This window comes from Triticum urartu, chromosome 7A, assembly GCF_056163025.1.
Source record: "Triticum urartu cultivar PI428250 chromosome 7A, HENAU_Tu73, whole genome shotgun sequence".
NCBI lineage: Eukaryota > Viridiplantae > Streptophyta > Magnoliopsida > Poales > Poaceae > Triticum > Triticum urartu.
In genome coordinates, this window is record NC_141879.1 from 100,131,977 (window position 1) to 100,137,009 (window position 5,033).

The following is a 5,033-nucleotide window of genomic DNA, read 5'->3' on the forward strand; positions in this document are numbered from 1 at the left end:
GATGTGTACCTAACCAGCGCTCATAGTAGCTCCTGGGTATTGGATATCGGTGCAGTTGCTCATATTTGTAACTCAAAACAGGAACTGCGGAATAAACGGAGACTGGCAAAGGACAAGGTGACGATGCGCGTCGGGAATGGTTCCAAGGTCGATGTGATCGCCATCGGCACGGTACCTCTACATTTACCTACGGGATTAGTTTTAAACCTCAATAATTGTTATTTAGTACCAGCTTTGAGCATGAACATTGTATCTGGATCTCTTTTAATGCGAGATGGCTACTCATTTAAATATAAGAATAATGGTTGTTCTATTTATATGAGAGACATGTTTTATGGTCATGCCCCGCTGGTCAATGGGTTATTCTTATTTAATCTCGAACGTGATGTTACACATATTCATAGTGTGAATGCCAAAAGATGTAAGATTGATAATGATAGTCCCACATACTTGTGGCACTGCCGCCTTGGTCACATTGGTGTCAAACGCATGAAGAAACTTCATGCAGATGGACTTTTGGAGTCTCTTGATTATGAATCATTTGACACGTGCGAACCATGCCTCATGGGAAAAATGACCAAGACTCTGTTCTCCGGAACAATGGAGCGAGCAACCAACTTATTGGAAATCATACATAGTGATGTGTGCGGTCCAATGAGTGTTGAGGCTCGCGGTGGCTATCGTTATGTTCTCACCCTCACTGATGAATTGAGTAGATATGGGTATGTCTACTTAATGAAACACAAGTCTGAGACCTTTGAAAAGTTCAAGGAATTTCAGAGTGAGGTTGAGAATCAACGTGACAGGAAAATCAAGTTCTTATGATCAGATCGTGGGGGAGAATATTTGAGTCACGAATTTGGCATGCACTTAAGGAAATGCGGAATTGTTTCACAATTCACGCCGCCTGGAACACCTCAGCGTAATGGTGTGTCCGAACATCATAATCGCACTCTATTGGATATGGTACGATCTATGATGTCTCTTACCGATCTACCGCTGTCATTTTGGGGTTATACTATAGAGACTGCCACATTCACTTTAAATAGGGCTCCATCGAAATCCGTTGAGACGACACCGTATGAATTGTGGTTTGGTAAGAAACCTAAGATGTCGTTTCTGAAAGTTTGGGGATGCGATGCTTATGTCAAGAAACTTCAAGCTGAAAAGCACGAACCCAAATCGGAAAAATGCGTCTTCATAGGATACCCTAAAGAAACTATTGGGTATACCTTCTACCTCAGATCCGAAGGGAAGATCTTTGTTGCCAAGAATGGATCCTTTCTAGAAAAAGAGTTTCTCTCGAAAGAAGTAAGTGGGGGGAAAGTAGAACTTGATGAAGTATTGCCTCTTGAACCGGAGAGTGGCGTAGCTCAAGAAAATGTTCCTGAGGTGCCTGCACCGACTAGAGAGGAAGTTAATGATGATGATCATGAAACTTCAGATCAAGTTGCTACTGAACTTCGTAGGTCCACAAGGACACGTTCCGCACCACAGTGGTACGGCAACCCTGTCCTGGAAATCATGTTGTTAGACAATGGTGAACCTTCGAACTATGAAGAAGCGATGGCGGGCCCATATTCCGACAAATGGCTGGAAGCCATGAAATCCGAGATAGGATCCATGTATGAAAACGAAGTATGGACTTTGACTGACTTGCCCGATGATCGGTGAGCCATAGAAAATAAATGGATCTTCAAGAAGAAGACAGATGCGGATGGTAATGTGACCATCTATAAGGCTCGACTTGTCGCTAAGGTTTATCGACAAGTTCAAGGGGTTGACTACGATGAGACTTTCTCACCCGTAGCGAAGCTGAAGTCTGTCCGAATCATGTTAGCAATTGCCGCATTCTATGATTATGAGATATGGCAAATGGACGTCAAAACAACATTCCTTAATGGTTTCCTTAAGGAAGAATTGTATATGATGCAGCCGGAAGGTTTTGTCGATCCTAAGAATGCGGACAAGGTGTGCAAGCTCCAACGCTCAATCTATGGGCTGGTGCAAGCCTCTCGGAGTTGGAACATTCGATTTGATGAGATGATCAAAGCGTTTGAGTTTACATAGACTTATGGAGAAGCATGTGTTTACAAGAAAGTGAGTGGGAGCTCTGTAGCATTTCTCATATTATATGTGGATGACATACTATTGATGGGAAATGATATAGAATTCTTGGAAAGCATAAAGGCCTACTTGAACAAGTGATTTTCAATGAAGGACCTTGGAGAAGCTGCTTATATATTAGGCATCAAGATCTATAGAGATAGATCGAGACGCCTCATTGGTCTTCCACAAAGTACGTACCTTGACAAGATATTGAAGAAGTTTAATATGGATCAGTCCAAGAAGGGGTTCTTGCCTGTATTGCAAGGTATGAGATTGAGCACGGCTCAATGCCCGACCACGGCAGAAGATAGAGAAAAGATGAGTGTCGTCCCCTATGCCTCGGCCATAGGGTCTATTATGTATGCCATGTTGTGTACCAGACCTGATGTAAACCTTGCCGTGAGTTTGGTAGGAAGGTACCAAAGTAATCCCGGCATGGAACACTGGACAGTGGTCAAGAATATCCTGAAGTACCTGAAAAGGATTAAGGATATGTTTCTCGTTTATGGAGGTGACGAAGAACTCGTCGTAAAGGGTTACGTCGATACTAGCTTCGACACAGATCTGGATGACTCTAAGTCACAAACCGGATACATGTATATTTTGAATGGTGGGGCAGTCAGCTGGTGTAGTTGCAAGCAAAGCGTCATGGCGGGATCTACATGTGAAGCAGAGTACATGGCAGCCTCGGAGGCAGCACAAGAAGCAATCTGGATGAAGGAGTTCATTACCGACCTAGGAGTTATTCCCAAAGCGTCGGGCCCGATGACTCTCTTCTGTGACAACACTGGAGCTATTGCCCTTGCCAAGGAGCCCAGGTTTCATAGGAAGGCCAGGCATATCAAGCGTCGCTTCAACTCCATTCGTGAAAATGTTCAAAATGGAGACATAGATATTTGTAAAGTGCATACGGACCTGAATGTCGCAGATCTGTTGACTAAACCTCTTCCTCGAGCAAAACATGATCAACACCAGAACTCTATGGGTGTTCGATTCATCACAATGTAACTAGATTATTGACTCTAGTGTAAGTGGGAGACTGTTGGAAATATGCCCTAGAGGCAATAATAAAATGATTATTATTATATTTCCTTGTTCATGATAATTGTCTATTGTTCATGCTATAATTGCGTTATCCGGAAATCATAATACATGTGTGAATACATAGACCACAACATGTCCCTAGTGAGCCTCTAGTTGACTAGCTCGTTGATCAGTAGATGGTTACGGTTTCCTCACCATGGACATTGGATGTCGTTGATAACGGGATCACATCATTAGGAGAATGATGTGATGGACAAGACCCAATCCTAAGCATAGCGCAAGATCGTGTAGTTCGTCTGCTAAAGCTTTTCTAATGTCAAGTATCTTTTCCTTAGACCATGAGATTGTGCAACTCCCGGATACTATAGGAATACTTTGGGTGTGCCAAACGTCACAACATAACTGGGTGACTATAAAGGTGCACTATGGGTATCTCTGAAAGTGTCTGTTGGGTTGGCACGAATCGAGACTGGGATTTGTCACTCCGTATGACGAAGAGGTATCTCTGGGCCCACTCGGTAAGACATCATCGTAATGAGCTCCATGTGACTAAGGGTTGGTCATAGGATGATGTGTTACGCAACGAGTAAAGTGACTTGCTGGTAACGAGATTGAACGAGGTATTGGGATACCGACGATCGAATCTCGGGCAAGTAACGTACCGATTGACAAAGGGAATTGTATACGGGATTGCTTGAATCCTTGACATCGTGGTTCATCCGATGAGATCATCGTGGAACATGTGGGAGCCAACATGGGTATCCAGATCCCGCTGTTGGTTATTGGCCGGAGAGTTGTCTCGGTCATATCTGCATGGTTCCCGAACCCGTAGGGTCTACACACTTAAGGTTCGATGATGCTAGGGTTATTAGGAAGATTTGTATGTTATTACCGAATGTTGTTAGGAGTCCCGGATGAGATCCCGGACGTCATGAGGAGTTCCAGAATAGTCCGGAGGTGAAGATTTATATATGGGAAGTCATCATACGGTCACCGGAAATATTCGGGGGTATATCGGTATTGTACCGGAACCACCAGAGGGGTTCCGAGGGTCCACCGGGAGGGTCCACTTGCCCCGGAGGGCCTTATGGGTTGTAAGTGGAAGGGAACCAGCCCCTAGTGGGCTAGGCGCCATTCCCCTCTAGGGCCCATGCGCCTAGGGTTTGGGGGGAACCCTAAAGGGCCCCCCTTGCTTGGGGGGCAAGCCCCCTCCCCCTTGGCCGCCACCCCCCTCTAGATCTCATCTAGAGGGGCCGGCCCCCTTCCCCCTTCTCCCTATAAATAGAGGGGCGAGGGGAGGGCTGCAGCACCACATCCAAGGCGCAGCCCCTCCCCTCCCCAACACCTCTCCTCCTCCGCGTGAGCTTGGCGAAGCCCTGCCGGAGAACTGCCACTCCATCACCACCATGCCGTCGTGCTGCTGTTTGCGCCTTCTTCCTCAAACTCTCCCTCCTCCTTGCTAGATCAAGGGGCGGGAGACGTCACCAGGCTGCACGTGTGTTGAACGCGGAGGCACAGTTGTTTGGTGCTTAGATCGGATTCGGCCGCGATCTGAATCGCTACGTGTACGACTCCTCCAACCGCGTTCTTGCAACGCTTCCGACTCACGATCTTCATGGGTATGAATATGCTCTCCCCTCTCGTTGCTATTTACTCCATAGATTGATCTTGGTGATGCGTAGAATTTTTTTAATTTATGCAACGATCCCCAACAAAGTGTAGGTCATTTCGTAGCTATCCTAGGTATAGTATAGGTCAACTAAGCTTATTATGTCAAGTTGGAGAAAAATAAGGTAAGTATAGGTCATTTTGTGGTAACCTAGGTGATGGTGCCATTTTTTAGCCAACTTACGTAAGTAAAGGTCATTTTTTATCTAACT